This window comes from Pinus tabuliformis, chromosome 8 (genome assembly GCF_031772625.1).
Source record: "Pinus tabuliformis cultivar Carrire ecotype Pingquan chromosome 8, CPIR1, whole genome shotgun sequence".
NCBI classification, from domain to species: Eukaryota; Viridiplantae; Streptophyta; class Pinopsida; order Pinales; family Pinaceae; genus Pinus; species Pinus tabuliformis.
This window is the reverse complement of record NC_142294.1, coordinates 348,878,042-348,905,027: the sequence shown is the minus strand read 5'-3', so window position 1 is coordinate 348,905,027 and position 26,986 is coordinate 348,878,042. Positions and strand designations below refer to the sequence as shown.

Here is a 26,986-nt window from a genome sequence, read left to right as displayed (position 1 = left end):
AATGAATGAGTCGATAATCAAGTACAGGAACAATGATTCCACGTTGGACATAATATATTGTCCACAATTATGTGGTCGAACTGAAATCAGAACCCAAAAAAAGACATGTCATCACATGCCAATGCTGTGCCACCAAACGTTTCTTATCCTTTCATGCTTCATAAGCTTAGATTCATTTTCTGGACCAAAGGTATTTGCTATCTTAGGGATAGACAGAGCACCATTTCAGGATGTTCTCCACAGTTCCAAGACCGAACCTCAGTGATAAATGTGCCAATGATCTTGTTGGATGAAACACACAGCACAAAGCCATCGCCCCAGGAAACATTAATATAGAGTCAAGGGCAGACTCAAGATATATCAAAGTTGACAAAATATCAACGATAGTAAAACTTCAAGCATTAGAGGTGCCCATTAAATGTATTTACAAAACGTGGGAGTTGAACTGACAACACATATATTAACTTTGAAATTGACTGAATGCAAAAAAAGTAACCGGCACCATACCCACACCATCACCGCCATAAACATGTGAAAAAGCTAACATAGTGATTACTGCCCTTTATTATTCAAATAAACGTTGATAAGGCGCCAAAAAAAGGCGTCAAAAAAACTTTGTGAGCGTGAGCTCCACCTTGCACAACTGGAGGGGAAAAAACTGGAGGTTTTGTAAAATCGCAAACCCCGAGAAGTTCATTTCTGCAGCGGCTTGAAATGAGAATATTTCCAAACACGTGGACACGCCAGTTATTAGTATGTCATAAAAAATAATACGTCGACAACATTTGGGGTGAGAATGGAATATTTCACGATGCAGAGTCTCAGATCTGTTCGCGCCATGCAACCATTTTTCAATTATTATTTGAAACATGGCAATCTGGAGCATCGTTGGTTATTATACAAATTAACCTTACATGCTGGAAATAACCTGTCGATATGTAATTAGAGGATTGATAGGATCAAGGTGCGATAAGGAGTTAAATCAAAGCTCCAGCAAAAGAGAATGGAAATCCTCTGTTCTTCGCCTCAATATCAATCTCTATATTCAATCACATGTTTCTGTCGAATGCTCCATGTGAACAAACTCACAAGGATATGCAACAAGATCCACAGCTTGAAACAGAGAGTAACATTTCTTATTCTTGGCCAGTGGAACGTGTCGGGATGCAAAATATGGTGTCCCAACCGTGCGATGATGATCCATAAGCAAAGATAATAGTTTGACTACGTTCCAACCATGCAGTAATAATGTGATATAAACCATTATTATTGCTACACTCGAATTTTTTCGTATGAACTTGTAGCACTCATTTATGTTATCATAGTGTCATTTCATTTACTAAACTACTGAATATTGACAGACTAAAATGATGCAATTCTTTTAGCCTCATCAACATTCATATATGTAACATACGTTGTCACTAGCCAAATTGAGTGTATTCTGCATACTTGTTTTCCTCTCTGTATATATGACACCGTGATCATTTTAATTAGGTTCTCTGCCTTGTAACTGCTTTGGTTGGTATATGGCGTTATTTGATATGACTATAATATTAAGGATGCCACCATAATATCGACCACTGTAATATAATACGATAAGGATGTAGAATATGTAACGTTTCGAAAAAAAATCCTTCCTCTGGTTACCAATGCAAGCACCGAACCACTGTTACTGCACCTGCCACTGCATTATGCTTGGAATATTTTGTTACAATATAACGTATTTCCGCTGGCATAGATAACATTGGTCCATTGTATAATTTTCATTTACGCTTCATATTTTTGCAACCACCACTGGACTTCAACGTTGTAACGTTATTATTATGCATTGTTTATTTCTTTCTCTATATTCTTGCATTTTCTATTTGGTGGTTGGTGAAGGAATCGAGCCATCTGTATCGAGCAGTTGTTTGTGCCTGACATCCCTAACCTACATTCTCTGCTTAATATCCCTAACATATGTTACCTGTTACACGACCTGCCATCGGTCCCTATGGATGGTATCAATCTTAATGTTGTGAGAAAACTCATTCTCAGCCTCAATTTGTGTCATTCAAGTGCCATTTGCGACTTGGTATATTTATTTTCAGGCTCCTCTCAATGCTAGGGTGGTTTATTCAGAAACACTCTTCCAGCTTAGCTATTTTCAAAATTGCTTCACTTTTCTCTTTATGATAGTACATTGTTGGAGATATGATTTATCATATTTTTGTTTCAATATGAAACCAATTCTCTTCAGAAATAGTGAGTCTCTTGCATTGAATGCCCAATATCTTCTATTTATACACTTCTTCCTTTGATGGTTTGGTTATATGATATCAATCATCAACAACTTGTATTTGCAGATTCATCTCTGAGCCATATACTTTCATGTAATACGAGTAGGAATGACATTTTTCCAGGACATTTAAAAAAAAATAGTATTTCAAACCCTCTAATGCTTTCTGCTTTCATCCCTTTCTCGCAACTCAATTTTCCTTCATCCGACTTCATATATCCATTTTCTTTATAAATCTTTCAGAGAAGTTTTGCAGCTACTGTATTTTGAATATTTTTATGTAATGTTCAACAACTTGTGTAGCAATCACCTTCCTTTTTGTTTCCTTTTTTTTCAAGATTTTATTGCAGAGACACTTCTTATATTGATTATCTCCTCCAAGATATTTTTGGTGTTGCTGTCTTATGTCCTTTGAGGTTACAAGAGAATCTGCAAATAACACTTGCTCTCTATTTTCAGCTTCTCAATCAAGGCTATTATTAAATGCATAATGCCACAAGTCTGTCCTCATGATATTGCCACTCCCCCTGTGATGATGCTACTCTTCTAACATTGACCAGATGATTTCCATGCTACTTAGAGCAACTCCCCCTGAAATTATGATGACTTCATTATGTCATTGAAGTAACATGGTCCTCCTTTTTCTTCCTCTTCCATATTTTGGTAGGTTGCTTTCTATTGTCTGCATTTCTTTTTAATTCAAAGTTTGGTCTGCTTTGATTTTCTTCCATCATCTGTTTAGGATTCTTTAGGGTATATGGTAGCCTGCATTCATTGGCTTTGTGTCCAAGGTTGTGACATAGATAGCATCTTATTTGACTAAGGTATGGTTGAGCTGGTGTGCGGCTTTTTGTGCCCCTTTTTACATATAGTTTACATTCAACAAGTTTATGTCCAAATTCATTACACAAATAATAGTAACTGTGGAAATTTTTTGTTTACCCGATGAATGACTGTCTTCTCTTCTTGCTTGCTTGAGAGAGTCGTCTCATTTGCTACATATTTTCTTGATTAAACTTGATTTTCTTTGTCTTACATTCTGCTGCAATGTGTCTAGGTTCATGGCAAGAAAAAAACTTCATATCTTTAAAAGGAGAAAAGAATCTCCTTTGAGATCTTCCAAATTTGCTCAACTTATCTCCAGGGGGAATGACCATTTCTTCATCTTATTCTTTGGCTCTTGATGTTGTTTCTTGTTTTTGTTTGCTTCTTTACAAATCAAGTTGTAGGTTTTTTCTTTAGGTATTTTTAGCACTGCTTCATTATTATTTGTGGTTGCCTTTGCTGAGTTCTTCATGGAGGCAAAGTCCTCTTCTAGTTGCTTACACAACCTATTCTTTTCTTCTAACTTAATTCTAGCTGAATCAACCTCAACTTCTAATCTTTTACATTGTAGGTCTCTCTCCTTGAATTTACTGCTCATCACCTCTTCTAGTCTCCTTGCTTCTTCAAGTTGTGTCCTCAGGCTAATAATTTCCTCCTTGAACTCATTCTCTTTCTCATCACATATTTGCACCAGTTTCTTTATATATATATTTTTTACTTTTCAATCTTTCTATTTCAGTCAAGGCTATGTCAAGCTTGGCTTGTTCTTCAACTATCTTTTATCATGGCAATAATATCCATTCGCACTAGCAGAGAGATCATTTGACTGAATGCTTTCCTTTTGACAATAATTTTTCTTTTTCCTCTTCATATTCTCCTTCTTGAAAATGCATCTGCTAGTGTCTCCTTCATGAATGAGATGCAATCTATCCCATATTTCTTTTGTAGAAGTTAGATCTATTATTGTATCTATTTGAAATACTGAAGGGGGGGGGGGGGGGGGGGGGGGGGTGGGGGTTGAATCAATATTCCTTAGCAATTGGCACTTTTAAATATTTTCAGAACATTAGTTAATCTTCAATTATGATTAATGTTTATGCAGTAATAACAGTAAATAAAAGAACACAATAGGAACAAGAATTTTAGGGTGGAAAACCCCATCCAGGTTAAAAACCACCGAACACTTTTCTAATAAATTCTTTAATATTCATACACAACTAAAATGAAAACAACAACTTCCTAGAATTATAGAAAAGCATTCTTCTCCATCTCCCATTGGAAGGACACCCCAACGCCCTGGTTTCTTAAGTAATCAACTGAATGGATGCCCCAACATCCTAGTGAGCCACAACTTGACCTAGCACCACCCTACCACCCTATAATGATTGGAATAAGACAAGAATGTGGATTCCCAAACCAGGGACAACAATCCATGATACAATAAGATGTACAATGATTTTCATGTACTTTAAAAAATACCCAATCACTCTATGACTTGCAAGTCAACCATGACATCATCCCAACAATGACTCCTATACCTCTCGACACTGCCTCTTTGAATCTAGGTAGAATGACTCTTTCACAAATGACTCTTTTACAATCTTTACAATGATGACTCTTTTACAACTTGACAATGATGAATCTTTTACAATGATGACTCTTTTATAAGTGGGTCTTTTACAACTTTACAATGATGACTCTTGGCCTTAACAATACTTCACGATATCTGGATGGTTGTCATGTCTTCAAGGATTTCCCGCTGCAATGCTTCCTTTGATTTGATACTTCTACTCTTGAATTCTTGCTTGATGTTGTACTTGAATGTTCTTCTACCTGCATGCAAAATTTACTGGGCAAAACCAATCCAAAAACAAAAAAAATACCCTTCAACTTACCTCTACCTATGAAACACATGTAACTGCATAATAACGAATAAATACAAATTAAAATTACAATGTGTGCCTGAAGTGTTCTTGTAACTTTTTTTATTGACTTGTTTCAGTAGTAGACAAAGACTCCCACTCTTGATATAGGCCTGGACTCTATGCAAGGCTATATCTAAAACTGACCTAAAGATATATACAATAAAAATTGATGGCATACCCTAGAATTGTGATGGACCAAGTTCTAAGTACAACAACAGAGACCATTCTATCAACTATGACAAGACAAGTAACATGAACATACAACATCATATAGATTTAGCAGAATAGGTGTAGCATCAAGAATATGTAGCATCAAATGTGTAGTATCAAGAATAGGACATCCGAAGTGTGGTATCAAAACTAACTATGACATATCGAGACATAAAGATATAATCGAGACCCTGTATATACTTACGTTGTCCTGCAAAAACATATGTTGGAGGTGATACTCAAAATTCAAATGTAAAAAATAATCATACATACCTTGTTGTAGGAGACTTACCCTTGGTTGTTGATATGTGGTCCTTACTGCAATGATCCTTGAATGCATGCTTTTTCTTGCCTTCTAGGAGCTCGATATTGAATCTGTTGTATCTATGTAATTTCAGATCTCCAGGGTTTGAAATGTCGTCCTGTGGTAGCCCTTTGAGTCCTATTTCCAACCCCATAGGTCTTATCAAGATTAGATTCTTCAAGAAAGAGTTACGCCCAATCTCCCATGATGGTTGTATTATCGACTGGTTCAGTAGATCAAACTTGTACAAAGTGCCATGTGTCACTGTTGTGACCTTCGACCCTGAAAAAGATACCCAACAAATTAAAGTCCATCTTATTTCTGTCACTATTTACTAAATTTGAATCCAATGTTTAGAGAGAAAGATATGATGATTTTCCCAACATTGCCTGTTTGACATGGAATTCAGGAGCCTGCCAAAACGCTAACTTCCTGAGATCATATCTTCAAAAATAAAGCAAACAAAGATTTGAAATTTGGTTAAGAGGTTCATCAAGATTTCTGAGTAAATGGGTTTTAATTTCAGCTTCGGAAGCTTTGCAGAAAAATAGTTATAGAAAATATTCCATGATGACCCATTTGAAGCCACAAAATCCCTACTAGAGGAGGATATGAGGGTCACCATTTATATGAATGTCTTGAGTTGAGAGGGTCCTCAAAAAGTGAACGTTGGAGGGATTTTAGGAGAAAAAACCATTAATTATTGAATATTCAATGACCACAACCAATTATGAGTTCCATGCCACAACCCCATAGGGTTTTAGCCCACTAATTGGGGTTACTAACTTCAAACACAAATATCTCTCAAACTGTGAAGAATTACGTGGCGTGCCATATATCAATAGAAATATATCGACAAGTAGAATCCATATAGAAGATCCTTGACTCAAAATAGAGTAAGTTGTCAGGTCAAAATTCCCATGCAAGATTGGATTAGCCCCTGGTGTTGTTGGGAAAAGTATCCAATTCGGAATGCCCCTATCCCACTCTAAGAGGTGATAGTGCCTTAGCAACAAACAAGGAAAACTATCTGAGTATTCTTCTTTATGAGATGTAAATAGAGAAAGAAGGATGTAACTAACCGGTGTCTTCCGCTAGTTTGTCGATCCAATCACTCTCTCTTTTGCTCGCTTCCCGCTGCCTGCTCTTTCACTAGTCCAACTTCACCCAATTCCTGCAAGATCACAAGAGAGGAAAACTACACAAAAGACATAGATTCACATTCATAACTAGTTTAGGATCAGATGTAAACTAAATATGCAAATATAACAAAACATCATTGAAATACAAGCATATAGGAGAAACTCAAATAGCTTTATTGATATGATAACAAGGTTCAAGAGGAGATACAACCAAATGAGTCCCGATCCAGCATCTACCTCCCAGCAAAGGAATCCCTTCCTCTCCTCCAACAAAGCATAAATCACCCAATGTACTAATCTCAATCTCAAACCAACAGCAATTCTCTGCAAAGTACAAAATTCCAGCCTCCTGAACCTCTGGGTGAGAGATCCATATATAGATGTAAGCAGAGAGGATGAGTCAGCTTATGTTTTGACTTGTGGCTTCTCTCTGTCAGTTCTTGCTTCCACTTGGAGGTTGAGAACCTCTTACTCATCATTTGGTCGAATTCATTGAGGCAAGTGTCATTGAGGAAGATTCTGGAAGCTTCCAGGGTCTTTCCACCTCGTTGAATGAACTTGCCATTTGTCATTTCCCGCTCAGCGCACCCTGGTAGTGCTTCTACCTGCGTTGCGGTGCACCTAGCCAGTGTAACCTCTACATTTCAACACAGGCAGCTAGTGGAGCCACTGAATTGATCCTGATTTGACCATTTCTGAGTTGTTTTTGGTGGAGAACTTCTGGGAGAAGCTGTCATTGGTTGACCTTGTTCCTTTAGGGGTAGGAACAAATCTTTTAGGGACTTTGGATCCCTTGGATTATGGACATCTCATGCTCAATGCTGTAAGGCACAAAAATGTCTATAACAGTTGCCCCCTAAAGTATGAGGCCGTTTATCGGGTGAAATGCTTTATTAGGAGGATCTGAAGTTCTTCCAATGCTGGGAGGAGACCTGTAATAAGATACAATACAATACATTATTTTTCATACTGCTTTCATGATCTAGCTGAGGCAGGCATTCCCATGCTCAGCTTTATAAATTCATTTTTCTGTACATAGAACAGACAATCGTCTGATGGTAGACTGATGATTTTGATGAAATCACCATCCTTTTGGTAGGATGATTATCTGCTGTAATGCTGTACATGTCAATGTCTTTATTTTTCCTGAATATATATCGCAGCCCGGATGGATGAAACTAGATCCGGGGTCTTCAATCTCGTTCGATCTTCACTCTAAGTACAAGTCGATCCATGTGAGAAATGTTCTGAAGTCGAACATGGAAAGACATCGCTTGATTACCAGTCAATGATGTAAACTATTAACAAGCGCGAGAGGAACCACCGTTAATGATAATGACCCTCAAGGTACTGCAGTACAATTCACGTGGTGTGAATAAAGGACTTGGCGTCGAACACCACGCAAAATCTTTCGGTCGAAGGTCATTGATGTATACCTGTCGCCGGAAGTGAGAAACTTGCCATTGAGGCATGCAAGCTTCAAAGTACTGAAGGGGGTGTTCCTAGATCAACTTCTTGGATAATGAGCTGATGTCGACAAGAAGCGATCCGTCAAAGGAGGGCCTTAATGTATCCCACATCAGTGATACGGAACGGAGCAAATGATTTTGATGGAGGTGAAAACGATCTGATGATATATGGTTCAGGGTGGCGGTCATGAAAGGATGAAGGATAATGTATGGTAGTGGATGGGACACGGTTGACTTCTCTGGATGACTTCTCTTGAACATATCTGCGACACTTGTGTGATGGATTGGTAGCATTTACCCCAAAGGTGGATGGTATTGGCGAGACCATGGTGATGTGACCGGTGAATGAAACAACCCAACCCGACTCAGGCACGGAGTGGAAGTGTCATGTTCAAGAGCGACTTGCTACCAATAAAAGTTCTTTGAGTTTCTTCCCAATTTTTCCCCAGTCATTTCTGACCAGCACCTCTTTATTTTTGTCAAGCTTGAGGAGGATAACATATGCTTGTTCTATAATTTGCCCTTCGGGCAAACCCATCGCTATGTTTTAATGAGCCTAGCGATAGTGAAACTCGTTCTTGTCTAAAGACAAGTTTGTCGCTATTAATGTTTTTTAACGAGTTTAACGACAAAGATAACTCGGTCCCTTTTCATTTTTAGAGAGTCTAAAAAGGTACGTAAAGATAACTCCAAAGTTCCTTTTTCGTCATCTAATCCCTTAAGTCCAAAAAAGTATACAACAATACAGAAGGGATGAGTTTTCGATAGTTTTAACGAGTCGAACAAAACAAGCGCTCAATCTTTTTGTGCAATAATCCCTCAGGTCCAAAAAGATTAAAATCTAGAGGAGGGTAGCACTTCCAGTCGCTTTAACGAGCTGGAAGGCCAAAAATCGGCAATCTTTTCATTTTTTATGAGTCAGATGAAAAGAGCTTAAAGAAGACTCGTCTTTTGAGGAACGAGTGATAAAACAGGTAGCAGTTGATTCCAGGTAAGGGTCGGAATCTTCCAATCACGGCAGTGTTACAAGGATGGCTAAGTGAAATCACTCTTCGCAGCTGTTCCTCAAAATGGGTAAACAATCAAATGGAGGTGAATGATCGGCCAATGGAAAAGTGGAGGTGACGGTGCAAACACGACCAAGGCTTTAATGGCTGATAATGTTACATTCACAGAGGTTATTTACCGGAGGGTAGTTCATTTTTTAACGAGCTTAAACGCGGATTGAAACCCTTGCTCGATTTTATATTTATTTTTTAACGAGCATGAACTATGCGCTAAAACTGCTCGATTCCAGTCATATGATAAGAAAGTCTCATTTAAGATGCCATTTTTTATGGAGCTTGCACCTTACAAAGCTTTGCCCCGAATCCTTTCGTTATGCAAGTTCGGAAACGACTAATCCTACGAGTTTAAAGGGTTAGACCTACAGGTTTAAAGGGAGGACCTAAAATTTAAAAAATAAATAGCTGCCCCTTGCTTGCACTCCGAAAGGTTTGCATGCCCCCAGGTATAAAGTAGAGTTTCAAGGTTACCCCTCAATTTGCAGGAAAAACATTTGTTTAACTGGGAGAGGCCTACCTCTTTCAGGTTACCAAAGATTGTCTCATTTGCACAGCAAACAAAACACTTCTTTGGTGATGTCTACCAAGATAGACAAAGGTGAGTGACAACGAGCGCCAAACACATAACTTTGACAAAAGAATCTTATTCTAGAATAACCCTCTTCTAGCACGGGCGGGGTACAGACTAGTCATATTCTCCCGTGGAAACCTACCCTATACCCAAAGTTTTCCTGCTGAAGCAGACCAGGACGCATGCCCCCTGGGTTCCAGTCATATCCTTCCGAATCACTCGCGCTCATCGGGAGGACGGACCGTGGGTTGAGACATTTCTTGCGTGAAGAGACCATTTAGGGATGGTATATGACTATTTGCGATGCGTGATCCGGGAAATGAAAGCTGGTCCACGAGCTTGACCACTCTTCCTTCGTGCGGAAAACACATTACTCTAAAGAGTGAGGAGACGATGGCTCCCATGCAATATATATAGTCTCGTCCAAGGAGTAGGTTATAATCCAAGGGTCCTTGAACGACCATCACGTTCATTTGAATGGTCTTCCCTTTCAATGTGATAGGCACATTGGGGAGGATCCCTAAAGGTCGACTGGTTCCTTTATCGAAGCCTGATAGATTCCTCATTTCAGGCAAAAGCGCTGGTGAACCAAGCGCTTTCCAAGCAATAGAGGAAAGGATACTCACAGATGCCCCCTCATCAATGATGGTGCCAGCCATTACCATTCTGTATATTTGAACGATAATTCTGAATGGTATGCTGGCTGGCAACCGGGGTCTGCCTAGTTGGTTCCAGTCGAAGGATACAACTAGGTTGCTTGGTGGTGGGACCAAGTAGACAGCCGGATATCGCTCTGACGAACTTCCTTCCTGCGATAAAGGAATGGGTGCATTGCCCTCGTGTTCGTCGGAGTCTGTGTTGATGAAAAGAATCTGGATGGTGTCATCCTTATCCTCTTCAGTGACTGTATCATTCGAAGATAAATCCTCTGAAGGCAAGACCGGGTCGACTGCCGCCTTGACCTTTTGACTTTCGTCTGGTATGGATTCAGTCGGTTTATCCTCAATGATAGACGCTTCAGCTGACCACTTGAGCGGGCCAGCTGGATTCTCAACTAACGAAGGACTTGGCAAGAGTTTTTGATATCCAGGAGGAAGTCGTAACGGCGAAACCAGACGATCTTCCAAGACTCTTTTAGCCTCGTCTAAGAAGGGACAACGGTGGAGGGCATGGTTGCCTTCGCACAGTCTACAGGGAGGTCTAGCCCTCCCTTTCTGTCCTGGAACTTCACTTTCGCTAGTTGACGGTGTACTTTCAACATGGCTATCAGAGGTTGACGACACCGAATTGTGCAAACGGGGAGACCAGTCCCTTAGTATCCGAGGGATACAAGGACAATCTCTGTGAAAGTGGTCTCCCTTGCATATGACACATGGCGATTTAGGCCTGGTCAGTGCTGTGTGTGGATTTTCATCAGATGACACTTGTTTTCCCTTATTTGCCTTTGGCTCCTTCTTCTTTTTCTCTTTCTTCTTCTTTTCCTTCTTCTCCTTAGGAACTTGGTTTTTAGATTTACCAGTTCCGTCACGCGAAGAGGAAGGAAGAGAGGAAGAATTATAGGAAGTAGAAGGTTGGTGGGAAATTCTGGACTCGTCTAATTGTTGATTCGACTGTTCAGGAGTAGTGGTGTTCTGAACGACATTGGTTGAGAAGAGCCAGACTGGCAGGCCAATTGTCAGTCCTGGAAGCGACAATGTGGCCATATGGGGCGCACCAACATCTCCCCAAGAGGAGAAGGGACTAGGATTTCCACCAAGGGGAATTCCTTGGTTGGTGGGCTCCATTTTCTCAACCTAAAGACCAACGCAGGAAAAAAGGGGTGATTGTTCCGTTTAAAATAAATTTTAACGACGCTTAGACACAACTTGCTTTTTCAATTTTAAAGAGTCGAGAAAAAGCTAAAGATGACTCTAGTCTCCTTTGATGTTTTAACGAGCCCGAAGTGACAAATGCTCGGATGGACTTTTTCCGTTATAGAGTTTGAAAAAGGCCAAAAGGAACTGCTCTGGAGTTCTAGGTAGAGGGTGTGCCAAACTTTTCGCAAAACCGCAGAATACTTTTTAGGGTACGAGCGGTCAATCTTCCTGAATGCTGTGTTTAGTGCATTGCGATCAGTAGGGCGGCCGACACTGCTTCCTATGGATAAATGTTATATTCCTATAGGGGTCGCCCAATATATACGCGACGGTACGTGGGAGCACAATCCGTACTGGCACTTATCGTCTCTCAGGAGGAATCACCCAACCATCAGCGAGGCGACCAGTGACCAGGTTTTACGACGCCAGAACACGTCTCTAGCCTAGACCTCTATGTTGTGCGTTATGTTACAAAGCGTTGTTAAGTTCATTCAATTTATTTTAGGTTGATCTTTCTTAGAAGTTTGCCTTTTTGGATCACCACGAGATGTATGATACAATTCCTAAATGCAGTCTAAAGATGATAAGCAAGATTTTATATCTTTTCAACAATGAAAATCCTAGCTACAAGGGGAAAAGAAAGACACCATCTTTTCTCAAAGAGCATAGAGCACACAGTAATGCACTTTTTCCTAAATCAACATACAAACTGTCAAAATGCAAATGCACATATGCATGTATTTGTTTTCACTTTCTTAATATTGATGCCTAAAAAGAAAGCTGTTGTACAAATTCAAATTCGATTTCAAGTGAAAAACACAAACAAGTTCCTTTTTCGAAATCAAAAAGACGATTACGACACTTTATGATTTACTTGTTTCGACACTTGAAATGCATAAATTCAAACCAAAAGACAAAAGTAGAAGCTAAATCAACTGTGAACAGCAAACAAACTCACTCCTAAGATCAAAACGACACTTACGACAGGTCTAGATCTAAGGGCGACAGTATGATTAGTTTAATTTTGTAATGGGAAACTGCAAATGATGTAACAAATACATAGAGAACAAATACAGTTTCTTTATACAACCGAGGCGGAATTGAGGCAAAGAAAAGGGGTTTCAGATAGGTACACTGACTGATAACAGGCTGCAAAAAACAGAGATAAAACTGAGCAAAAGGAAGCAGGGAACCACAGCTGCACAAGGCAAAGGCTGATCAGCGCACCCTCAACACAGAGAAACTGAACTTCAGCGCAGGTAGCCTTCACGGGACCTGCGTTGAAATGCAGAACCTCTTCACAGGGTCTGCGCTGAAGCAGAAACGAGAGTTGTTTCTGGGTTCTGGGTTACGGTTTGCAGTTTAATCTACAGTTTTTGGCCGGATAAAAGCTATCAATTAGGTACAATTAGAAGGATGATTTATAGGAGGACTAAGATCTATCACAAAGGGCTGTTAGAGCACTTGTGGATCAGCTGTTCAGATCATAAACAGGCCCAGTGAGTGGACTAGAGTAGCTGATTTCTACTTTGCATTTGTAGATGGCAAATGCAGTTCGATTCGGCACTCTTGAGTTTATGAAATGAATAGCAATAGAAACACAAGTAAACTAACAAGATACTCTCCCCAGTGGAGTCGCCATTTTGTTGTTGGGAAAAGTATCCAATTCGGAATGCCCCTATCCCACTCTAAGAGGTGATAGTGCCTTAGCAACAAACAAGGAAAACTATCTGAGTATTCTTCTTTATGAGATGTAAATAGAGAAAGAAGGATGTAACTAACCGGTGTCTTCCGCTAGTTTGTCGATCCAATCACTCTCTCTTTTGCTCGCTTCCCGCTGCCTGCTCTTTCACTGGTCCAGCTTCACCCAGTTCCTGCAAGATCACAAGAGAGGAAAACTACACAAAAGACATAGATTCACATTCATAACTAGTTTAGGATCAGATGTAAACTAAATATGCAAATATAACAAAACATCATTGAAATACAAGCATATAGGAGAAACTCAAATAGCTTTATTGATATGATAACAAGGTTCAAGAGGAGATACAACCAAATGAGTCCCGATCCAGCATCTACCTCCCAGCAAAGGAATCCCTTCCTCTCCTCCAACAAAGCATAAATCACCCAATGTACTAATCTCAATCTCAAACCAACAACAATTCTCTGCAAAGTACAAAATTCCAGCCTCCTGAACCTCTGGGTGAGAGATCCATATATAGATGTAAGCAGAGAGGATGAGTCAACTTATGTTTTGACTTGTGGCTTCTCTCTGTCAGTTCTTGCTTCCACTTGGAGGTTGAGAACCTCTTACTCATCATTTGGTCGAATTCATTGAGGCAAGTGTCATTGAGGAAGATTCTGGAAGCTTCCAGGGTCTTTCCACCTCGTTGAATGAACTTTCCATTTGTCATTTCCCGCTCAGCGCACCCTGGTAGTGCTTCTACCTGCGTTGCAGTGCACCTAGCCAGTGTAACCTCTGCATTTCAACACAGGCAGCTAGTGGAGCCACTGAATTGATCTTGATTTGACCATTTCTGAGTTGTTTTTGGTGGAGAACTTCTGGGAGAAGCTGTCATTGGTTGACCTTGTTCCTTTAGGGGTAGGAACAAATCTTTTAGGGACTTTGGATCCCTTGGATTATGGACATCTCATGCTCAATGCTGTAAGGCACAAAAATGTCTATAACACCTGGTGCTGCGTGGGTTGACATCAATGACAACCATTGATCAACAATATCCCCCTTTTGCATTGATGGAAACACAAGTACTCCTCCTGCAATCATGACACCTCTTCCTACTACCTTCTCTCCTGCTTTTTCATCAATGGCAAAGGGTAACGCCCCTTGAAAAACTGTCATCTTGTGGACCTATACACATCTCCACTCCCCCTTTCTACTTAGTTAAATAAGATAAAGATTCTAATGAGAACTTGCGAGAATTCCAAGCTTTTGGCGAAGACACTCAAATTCTTCATGAGGTAATGGTTTGGTAAATATGTCAACAATTCGTTCCTTTGTGCCAACATATTCAAGCTTGATATTCTTTTCAGTGACTTGCTCTCTAACAAAATGATATTTTATCGGAATGTGCTTTGTTTTGGAATGCATCACAGGATTTTTGGAGATACTGATGCCACTGGTGTTATCACAGAAGATGGGAATAGGCTCATCAAACTTAACTTGAAGATATTGCAAGGCTTGCTTCATCCATAGAACTTGAGTACAACAAGATGCTAGTGTGATGTATTCTACTTCCGTTGTGGATAACGAGATTGAAGACTAAATTTTACTTAACCATGAGACAAGGCAACCACCAAGGTAGAATGTTGCTCCACTAGTACTCTTACAATCATAGCACTTCATGCCCAATCTGCATCTGTATAAGCTTGGATGACTAGATCATTTCCTTTGGGATACTGTAGACCATATTTTGTTGTACTCTTAAGCTATCAAAGAATTCTTTTGATGCCGATAATACAAGATTCTTTTAGTGCTGCTTGGAATTGTGCTACTTGTCCAACTGACTGCATCACATCTGACAGGGAGACTATCAAATATAGGAGACTACCAATCATGGATCTGTACAACCTTTGGTCCACATCCACTGACAAATCTTCTTGTAACATGTTACCATGGGGGTAAGGATAGGATTGCAATCTTCCATCTTGAATTTCTTGAGAATTTTCTTTATGTACTTGATTTGATATATGAATATTGCTTTATCCTGCTGAGATATCTCGATAATTGTTAGATTGTCTTGATCCACTTTCACATAGAGATTGTTTGTCAGCGCTTCCTTTCTTGAATCTGTAATACTTCAACTATTCTTCTCCCCCTAAACGTGTAACGAAACTGCCATCTTGTTCAAACTACTTGTCTGTCAATCATAGACTTGTGTCATATACTGTTGCATAGACTCCTCATCTTCAAATTTATAGGAGTTGATAAGCTTAATTGTTTAGAATAGTGTCATTTAATGAACCGTATTGACTCAAGTCATTAACCGAAGCAACTTCTGATTCCTCACAATCAGTTACAAATCATGAAAGCATAAATGTTGGGACCTTATTGCCTTCTTGCTCATCTTGTACTTGTTCATCTTGTACCTATTTTCCTTTCCAAACCTTCTTATTCTCGTTGTCAAGATTTTAATTCAGGGTTGATTCCATCTTGTACCTGCAGATACAATCTATGTGTCCATAGTTATGACATTTGTAACATTCGATGCTATTCATAGAAAATTCTGTTTGGTGTCTATCTCGTGATCCTACAAATTTGCTTCTAGGGTTTTACCGATAATAATTGTACCTGTCTAGAACTTCACAATCCCTAGCCATATGTCCAAAATTGTTACATTTGTAACATACGACATCATCTCTCAAATGATCAAATCTTTTGATATTATGTTGAGTTATGGAATAACCATTTCTGAAGGATCTCCTGGAATTATATTCATTCCAAACATACATGCGACATTCTGCAACTCTATGTCCAAACCTTCCACATGAATAATAATGACCATAAAAGATAGGTTTGTACCTAGGAGAAAATCTTCTTCGAGGAATTGTCTTCCACGGTTCTTCCCATGAGTCTTGATCTCTTGATTTAGCTGAGAGATCTATCTACTTGGTAGATTTTTCATATCCATCATCTTTAATTATCATAGAAGGACTCGACTTCATTTCAAATTTTTCTTTGTAACCAAGACCAGTCTTGTCATTGTATGATCGTTGGTTGCTAATGAGTTCGTCCAAAGTATTTGAACTATTGGCGTAGTTTTGAAAAGTTTTCAGTTTTTACTTCCTTTCGTAGAGAAACTATTCTAGCTTCCAATGCTTCTCTTTCCTTGTTGTTTTCCTTTAATTCTTTTCTGAGAGATTCTTGAATTTGCCTGTATTCTTCAACCTTGATTTTAAGGTTGAGGATCTATTCTCTTTCTATCTTTAATTCATCTTCAAGAGTGTTTACATGCTTCTTCTCTTCTTTGAGCTCTTTGATAACCTTGATCACTTTGTTTTGAAATTCAACCTCAATCATTTCTTCTTCCTTGTCTCCTTCTTCATTGGGTGCCTCTTGCTTATTGTGCTTGGCCATAAACAATACTCTTCCGTTGAATTCTTCTTCGTTATCACTGCCTTCTTTGGATGAGGGACTATATTCATTGGTGAAGAAACTTTTCTGAAGCCATTTATTCTTGCCTTGCTTGTTGAACTTCTTAGGACCTTTCTTTCCATTCGTAACAACCTCATTTTTGTGAGGACATTTGGATGAAAAATGCCCAACCTCACCACAATCAAAACATATTAATGGAAGTTTAACTTTGACTTTTCCTGTACCCATTCTCGTTTTCCACATGAAGTAGGCGAATTCTTCATCTGAGAGTTCTTCTTCCTCTTCTTCCTTTTCTTCATCCTTACGACTGCAAGTTTTTTCTTTCTGAGTTTGCTTGTCCTTTTCATTCTTCTTGGATGTGGAAAATGTTGTTTCTAAGTGAGATGTGCCATCCTCTTCTTTAATCCTCATTTCGTATGCCATAAAAATTCCAAGCAATTCATCTATGTAGAGATTGGTCAGATTCGATCTATCTTCCAAGACATATACCTTAGGGTTAAATCTTGCTGGTAAGGTTTTGAGGATCTTTCGGATAGCAATTTTTGTTTCAACAGGTTCTCCCAAACCTTCCAATGTATTTGTTGGTTCATCAACACACTGAAAGTATGCAACAATATCTTCATCTTCCTTCATTTTGAGTTGCTTAATTTTTTCCTTGGAAATTTGAAGCTTTGCTTCCTTCACCTTTGAGTCACTTGCATATATATTTTCAAGCTTGTCCCATACCTCTTTAGTAGTTTTTCAACTCATTACCTTAAGATAAATAGATTTGATAAGCCCAATGATAATGATATCTTTATCCTTTGCATCATATACCATATTTTTCTTACCTTGTTCATCCTGGTTCGGTGTGAATCCTTTGCCAATGATTTCCCATACTTCGTATCCTTCTGCCAGCGAATGAACCTGCATTATTCCACTCCAAAGTGCATAGTTATTTCCATTGAACAAAGGAAATCTATTCTTAGTATACTCCATGATCTCCTTCGAGTTGTTAGATTGCTATTGAAGCAACCAAGCTCTGATACCAATTGTTGGAAACACTGAGAGGGGGGAGGGGTGAATCAATATTCCTTAGAAATTAGCACTTTTAAATATTTTCAGAGCATTAGTTAATATTCAATTATTATTAATTTTTATGCAGTAATAACAATAAATAAAAGAGCATAGTAGGCACAAGAATTTTAGGTGGAAAACCCCCTCTGAGTAAAAAACCACCGAACGCTTTTCTAATAAATTCTTTAATCTTTAGCCCCAACTAAAATGAAAGCAAAAACTTCGTAGAATTCTAGAAAAGCATTCTTCTCCAGCTCCCATTGGAAGGACTCCCCAACACCCTGGTTTCTTCAGTAATCAACTGAATGGATTCCCCAACACCCTAGTGAGCCACAACTTGCCCTAGCACCACCCTACCACCCTATAATAACTGAAATAAGACAAGACAGTGGATTCCCAAACCAGGGACAACAATCCACAATAAAATAAGATGTACAATGATTTCCGTGTACTTGACCAAATACCCAATCACTCTACGATTTGCAACTCAACCATAAAATCATCCCTACAATGACTCCTATACCTACCAACACTACCTCTTTGACTCTAGGCAGAATGACTCTTTCACAAATGACTCTTTTATAATCTTTAAAATGATGACTCTTTTACAACTTTACAATGATGACTCTTTTATAAATGACTCTTTTACAACTTTACAATGATGACCCTTGGCCTTAACAATACTTCATGATATCTAGATGGCTATCATGTCTTCAAGGATGTCCCGCTGCAATACTTCCTTTGATTTCATACTTCTTCTCTTGAATTCTTGCTTGATGTTGTACTTGAATCTTCTTCTACCTGCATGCAAAATTTGCTCGGCGAAACCAATCCAAAAGAAAAAAAAATACCCTTCAAGTCACCTCTTCCTGAAAAACACATGTAAGTGCATAATAATGAATAAATACAAATTAAAATTACAATATGTACCTAAAGTGTGCTTGTATCTTTTTTTGTTGACTTGTTACAATAGTAGACAAAGACTCCTACTCTTGATATAGTCCTGGACTCTATATAAGACTATATCCAAAGCTGACCTAAATATATATACAATAAAAAATGATGACAGACCCTAGACTTGTGATGGACCAAGTTCTAAGTACAACAACAGAGACCATTCTATCAACTATGACAAGACAAGTAACATGAACTTACAACATCATATAGATTTAGCAGACTTGGTGTAGCATCAAGAATATGTAGCATCAAATGTGTAGTATCAAGAATATGACATCTGAAATGTGGTATCAAAACTAACTGTGACATATAGAGACATAGAGATATAACCGAGACCCTGTATATACTTACGTTGTCCTGCAAAAACATATGTCAGAGATGATACTCAAAATTAAAATGTAAACACTAATCATACATACCTTTCTGTAGGAGACTTACCCTTGACTGTTGATGTGTGGTGCTTACCGCAGTGATCCTTGAATGCATGCTTTTTCTTTCTTTCCAGGAGCTCGATATTGAATCTATTGTATCTATGTAATTTCGGATCTACAGAGTTTGAAATTTCATCCTGTAGTAGCACTTTGAGTCCTTTGTCCAATCCCATAGGCCTGATCAATATTGGATTCTTCAAGAAAGAGTTATGCCAAATATCCCACAATGACGTGATTATAGACTGGTTTAGTAGAGCGAACTTGTACAGAGTGCCAAGTGTCATTGTTGTGACCTTCGGCCCTGAAAATGATACCCAACAAATTGCAGTCTATCCTCTTTCTGTAACTATTTACAAAATTTGAATGCATTTCTAAGAGATAAAGTTATGACGATCTTCCCATCGTCACTTGTTTGACATGGAATTTGGGAGCCTACAAAAACCCTAATAGCCTCAAATCATATCTCCAAAAATATAGCGAACCAAGATCTAAAATTTTCTCATGAGATTCATTAAGATTTTGGTTCAAATGGGTTTTAATTTTAGCTTCAGAAGCTTCGTAGAAAAAACGTTATAGCGAAAATTACATGATGACGTGTTTGAAGCCACAAAATCCCTACTAGAGGAGGATATGAGGGTCACTATTTATATGAATGTCTTGAGTTCAGAGGGTCCTCAACAAGTGAACGTTGGAGGGATTTTAGCAGAAAAAACAATATTAATTATTTAATATTCAACGACCACAACCAATTATGAGTGTGATGCCACAACCTCATAGGGTTTTAGCCCACTAACTGGGGTTACTAACTTCAAACATGACTATCTCTCAAACTGTGAAGAATTATGTAGCGTGCCATATATCAACAGAAACATCTCAATGATTGGAATCCATCTAGAGGATCCTTGACTCAAAATAGAGTAATTTGTCATGTCAAAATTCCCATGCAAGATCAGAATATCCCCCGCCACTGCTCGGGTTGACATCAATGACAACCACTGATCAGCAGTGTCAAGATCCTTATTATGAAGATTGTTATACATGGCACATTTTGCCTTAGCATTCCAATGTTGTTCTTGCAAGGAGGGAGAGTCTTTGTAGTAGCCATCTCATACTAGTTTCCACACACTAGTTCCATAAGCTATCAGTTTAGATTTTACCTTATCTCTCCATTCACGAAAGTTTAATGTACTAAGCACAGGTACAATTTGATAGTCCATGACTCAACCAGAACTACCTACAAGCTGTTAGGATTACAACAAAGGAACTTGGCTCCAATACTAATTGAAGCAAACTTGACTAAATTTTGGGGGGGGGCGGGTGCATGTGTTAGAAAATTATATATTACAGAGCAAGGGAACACATAAAATATTGCAGAAATATAAACACAAAAAACACATAAAACAAGAGAGACACAGATATACGTGGTTCACCTAGTTTGGGCTATGTCCACGGAGAAACAACCAATCCTTCTTTTTATATTATCCAGCAAGCTGAAGAGATACAACCTATAGCAAATCCCCTGTAATTCCCTCTTCACTCTCAATCTCCTCTCTCTTCCTCACTTAGAATACAGATATACATAGATGCAATACAATTCCCTCATATATAGTGAGGGGTTGCCTTCTAGGGCAAAAAACCCTAAATTAAACATAACTTCTATCGTCAGGTCTTCGCCTAATGAATGACCCAGATTGACTACGAAATTACAACATTTTATAAGGAAATTTTACATCTATTCTTAGCTTCGGGGGCGCTGCCCCCGAAACCCCTCACCAGGGGGGGGCTCCCCAAAGGTCGTAGCTGCCCCCGCTTAGACCCCCTCTGAAATGAATATTTTACGAGCGGCATTGTCGCCCCATTTTGAATTGGGGTCCAATGCGGCGATACCTTTGAATACAGAAGATAATCAGGCTCCACACCCAACAGGGTGAATCAGTTTAGTATATTCATGGACCTTTAAAATTCTTTTCATTAATCTCATTGACTGAAACATTACATGAGCAACTTAACAAATGATGATCAACAAATTGAATATGTGAACAACAATTAATAATAAAACGAAAACATCATATCAGCACATAATAATGACACATATTGACACCAGATATATGTGGAAACCCATAAAGGGAGAAAACAATGATTTTATTATTGTTGTGATGCAAAGGAAAGCTCCTACTCCTTATTACATCTAATTTTCTGTAGGCTCCAACCTACAGGAGGCTGCTACCTCAATTTTTTGCAAGCTGCAACATGCAAGGAAGCTCCAACTCCCATATGTTTTCTGTAGGCTACAACCCACAAGAGGCTCCTACCTCAACTAGCTCCAATTGGATATTTATCAAGCCACAACTTGAAAGGAGACTACCATCCCCTGATGCAAACAAGAAACAACAATGTGCTGGTTTACCTGGTCATAAATTATGCATGTCTCCCTCTTCATTTCTACCTGTTCTTCCCTTCAAATTTGCATCACATAGCTTCGAATGTGCCAGGTAACTAATGCATAATAGTTCTATCAGCTCTCTCACATTCTCCCATTCTCTAACCACAACCTACTTCCAAAAAAAAAATCTTTTATAAAGGAAGTTTGATGGCCGCTTGTATTCCACGTAAGGATATGAAGTGAACAGGCTTGAATTTTTTCCTTCCACTCACTTGTTTCCAGACTCTTCATGTCTTGAATATTAGAACACACAAATAAATAATCCATCCAATATTAATTTCATCCACATGTAATCATTAAATGCATCAAACTAATGACAACATAAAATACCAATATTTATCATTAATGCATCACAAAAATCTTTGCAACATCTTTGCCTTTGCCTTGGAGTCTTGCCTTAAGCTTAATCAACAATTTCACATCACAAATTATTCATAAAACAATCCTTGCAACATTATTCAAGCATCAAGCCATCAATGACAATAATGCCAACACTAACGTATCAATTACCTTATGTTTTGATCGTTGTAATCCTTTACACCATACGAGAGTTAATTTTGTTTCATAGACATTAAAGTATGGATTTGATATTAGGTTTCTAGGTTTTAGGGCCATCTTGTCCACTTCTTATTAAAGTAAGAGGCTTTGTGCCATTAAAATGTTTTCTTTATTGGATTACCCTATTTTATTTCCTAGATATATTTCTAAGTGTTCTCGTCTTTATTTTATAATTTTCTTTTTATGTTTTCGAATTTCCACAAATTCTACTTCAAATTAGATATATTAATACTATTTTATATTTCAAGTCAAGGATTCTATGAAAATATAATTCTTCCACTTTTGGTAGGTTTGCGACTTTCCCACAAGCGTAACCTAGGCTTTTTAATTATTTTTTCATAATATCTAAGATTCAATCAAATGGAATTTTTTTTTTTGTTCATATTTCAAAGCTTCAGGCCCTTCCCATGGATCCAATGCCAAAAAATGAATGTGTTTTGTCAATTTTGAAGCCCATAAGACATATTGATATCAACAAAAGAGAATTGAGACAACAGGTAGTGCATGCCACATGGTAACATGGGGAATATTATGAGGTATGCCAATGAGCCTTTTGCATTGAAAACTATTTCAACTCTTGTTAATAGAATTCACTACAAGAAAAAAAGACATTGGTGAGGGTCGAAAAATATCACCATAAGCTCATTAGTGACGGTCAAAATATTATTCATCACAAAAAACTGAATGTCATCAAAGGTGGCATTGCCAACAGTATAGGTGTTGTGGTGACATTCAAGGTCTATCACCAATAATGATTTATAATGATAGATAATGACTGTCACCATTTCATATGATAAATGGTGACAAACCTTAGCCTCCATCACTAAAAAAATGAGCGTCACGAAATGTGGCATTGCCAAAAGTATAGGTGTTGTGGTGACATTCAAGGTTCATCATGACTAGTGATTATAATGATGGATAATGACCATCACCATTTCATATGAACACCAATGATTTATTGTGATGGACCTTTCGTGATCGTCATTATTGATGCATATACATTATGACGTTCATTGACTGTCACCATTTCATATTTTGGTGAGGGTTGAAAAATGTCCCCATAAGCTCATTAGTGACAGTCAAAAGAGCCTTTGTCACCAAAATTTTGAATGTCACAAAAGGTTGTATCACCAAAAGTGTAGGTGTTGTGGTGAGATTCAAGGTCCGTCATGAGTAATGACTATAATGACAGACTATGATCATTACCAAATACTAATTTTCATCATTCCATATGAATATTAGGGCACGATGGAATCAAACCACCAACCTCCTACTTGTAAAGCAAGTTCACTTCCATTGAGATAGCACCCTTTAAAGAATTAGAATTTGATACTTATAAATTGTGAATTATACAACTTTCAATAAATTATAAAACTTTGAAAAATATTTGCAAATATTTTACTAAACAAGAAAAATAACATTAAAGCTATAGGTCTCTACCTAATGGTTATGGAAGTTATGAAAAGTGGGTGGAGGGAAAAACAATTATGTATAATATACTCAAAATCTTCAGTTGAATGCTCAATTGGAAGTGAAACTTTGAAGACATGTATAACCTATAAATGACCTATAATTATCAAACCTAAAATTTTCAATTACACCAAAGATTGATTTCTCACCTTGTGAATCATGTAAATTTGTTGCGACGACATAAAAATGTCTCTATAAGACTGATTTTCATGCCAAAAAGTAAAAAGAAGTGAGTATATATGATGCAATTATGAATAATGAGCTACATGCTTGAATCCTACTGGCTATGGGGTCTAGAAAACTAATTGGGAGTGCTTTTCATTATTAATTAATTCAAGATGTCAAAATACAATGATCCTTAAATGTAACCGCTAAACATATGTTAAAATTGTTAGCACAAAGTTTGGCTAATATCTGTTGCAACAAAAAATATTTAGGGGGCATTTAAACACTTCCAAATCTACACCAAGAATGAGTATCCAAAGATGCAATTGCATGAATACAAGGAAAGCACTCTCTACCTCTCAATGATAACTATGTCCTCCCACAAGTACTTCAACTAGAAAATGGGCGTGAAGACAAAAACCTCAAAGCAAAAAGAATTACACAATACAAAAATACACTTCACCCCCTACCTTTATATAATACATCTAGGGGAATAACAAAAAGATCCATAGAGAATATGAATTCAGTACAATAACTTTCCAAAATTCATTTTCTACATGGTTGGCTTCTTTCCTGTGTGCAATTTCAAAACCAGTCCAAGAAAAAATCCAAGAGGTTATCAACCAAGTTTTGTTGATACAATTTCAATACCCCGAATTTCAACATCCTCGATTGTAGCTATGTCATTCTACGTTAAGTCACCACATCTATGTTCGAGTTCGGTGACTCTGAAGTTCGAATAAGATTCAACACTTAAAATTTTGGAAAAATAGTCACTAGTAGTAAAACCAAGAATGCCACTCATATGAGTAAATAGTGCATTGAATAAAAATAGTGCATTGGGCACACTGAAAATGAATGTTGGGAATAATACTGAGAGGGGGTGGGGGTGAATTAGTATTATCAAATCAATAACTTTTTCATTTCATAATCAGATTTATATATGCTACTTCAGTGAAGGGAACTCACGTTTCCATGCAACTGTTCTTAAGGAAACCATCGTATATCTAGTGAACTTATGATTCAGTTAATTCATCATATGTTGATCTTTAATTAGTGCATCAGTGATTTATTAACCATTTAAATAGTAACCATGTGCAGTAATAATAGAATAAATGATCACACATAATAAACACACATGAACACCAATATTTAAGGTGGAAAGACAATGTGGGAGAAAAACCACATGCTTTTGTCGTCTCTGTCTTCTTTTGATATAAGAAAAACATGTTTAAAATCTTGTACTAGTGTAGACTCATACTAGTACGTAGGTACCCATTTGCAGAAGGTTACAACCTTCTCTCGTTCTCCAGCTACTACCAGAAGGGAGCTAAAACCCCCTAGCTCTTGTATTAGTCGATATGTTTACTGGTACATAGGTGCCGACCTACAGAAGGCTCCAATCTTCACTTGTTCTACAGCTGCTACTGGAAGGGAGCTCCAACCACCTAGCTCTTGTACTGGCCGATATGTTTACCAATACATAGGCACTAGCCTACAGAAGGCTACAACCTTCTCTCTTCCTCTAGGGACCATGTTTCATAAATTTTCAGACTGGATACTCCTGGTACATAACAACACAATATGAAGGCCACGTTTCATCCAATTTTCATACTGGACCCATCAGCAACATTGAAGCTCAAAATCAATCACCACTGCAATACAACCAATCACTAAAAACCCATCAACACTAAAGAAAATCACAATCAATCAATCTAAACATTCAAAACACTGTCACCAAAACACAGAGCAGAACCCAGAACTTTGCATCAACAACCATAACCAACTACAACTTCAAACATCATATTTCATCATGTATATGCTACTTCGAAGCACTGAACCAACGTGTATACGTGCCTTCACCAAGGTGAACCAACATATAGATCTGCAAATACTAACTTAAAACTTCACAGCTATTCCAGACTTCAATCATACCTAGATCATAACATTTATATAATAAAACATGCATTAGCATTCAAATCTAGCCCATCCATTATCAGATCATACAATGATAAGTCATTTTAGGTTTCATGATCCTGATCCAACATTGTATCTAAAGGTGCACGTGATATTTCAGATCATATCATTACCATAGCCCTTATAACATAAAATATACTTTAGATAGAAGTATTCATAAAAAACCCATTCACTTGCACACTTGTCATATACTTCAGATAGAATTATTCATGAAAAACCCATTCACTTGCATACTTGTCCCTTTGATCTTCTCCTCCTTATATAGTTTTTGGCCTTTCTCAATACCTCAGACAAAAACAACACTTAGGACCTGTGGTATTCTTGGATGGGATCAAATAACCGTTATTCCACTCAATGTTGTGGGCTAATACCATGGTATTGACCCTTGGTATTCTTAATCTTTAATTTCCTTGATTTTCCAACCCATACGCACTTTTCCTCTTGTGAAAGTGTGTGCATACGTATATTCTCTTTTTGTTCTGTGAACCCGTGTGTATACATTAGGACAAAGTGAACCAGCGTATACTTCTTAAACCATTCTCTTTCTTCAATCTCTCGAGTCTGATCTGTAATTATTTGTTATTAACCTGTTGCACTGTGAACTTCCATAATTCATCATATATGTGAGTTGCCATCAAGGACAACACCTATATCATAATGCCAACAATCTCCCCCTTTGGACTTGATGGAAACCATATTGGTGTTTATTACGTCAAGCTGTAGAACCTATTAGATATATCAAACAACACCAAGATACTCTCCCCCTTTGACATCAAGGGCAAAGGGCGGACCAAGATATTCTCCCCCTTAGAGATGCACTATGCTATCCATGCTCCCCCTGAGCACATGCAGAGTCTGCAAAGATATTTTTCAATAGAATAACATGACTCTATAACTCAACTATGTGAGTATGACTTTCCTATCACCAATGACTCATACATACATCAATCACCCAACCAAGTGGGGATATACCAAATGTTCATACATGACTGAAAAATTATTACATCATCCTTCCCATGCATAGTGGGGTTACAAATTACATCATAGGTATTTACATGACCTTTACATCAAATGATATACATGATATTTATAACAAGGACAAGACCATGATAGTCATCAACAACTATCATACACCATATAAGTTCTGCACCATAATCATCTATCAGCAGCAT

At 38.0% G+C, this 26,986-nt stretch overlaps 1 pseudogene; it reads right to left on the bottom strand.

Annotated features, from left to right (window-relative positions):
* LOC149235570 (UDP-glucuronic acid decarboxylase 2 pseudogene) overlaps positions 1-17,669 on the bottom strand; it is a 34,361-nt pseudogene extending 16,692 nt beyond the window's left edge.
* Positions 17,670-26,986: the final 9,317 nt, after the last annotated feature.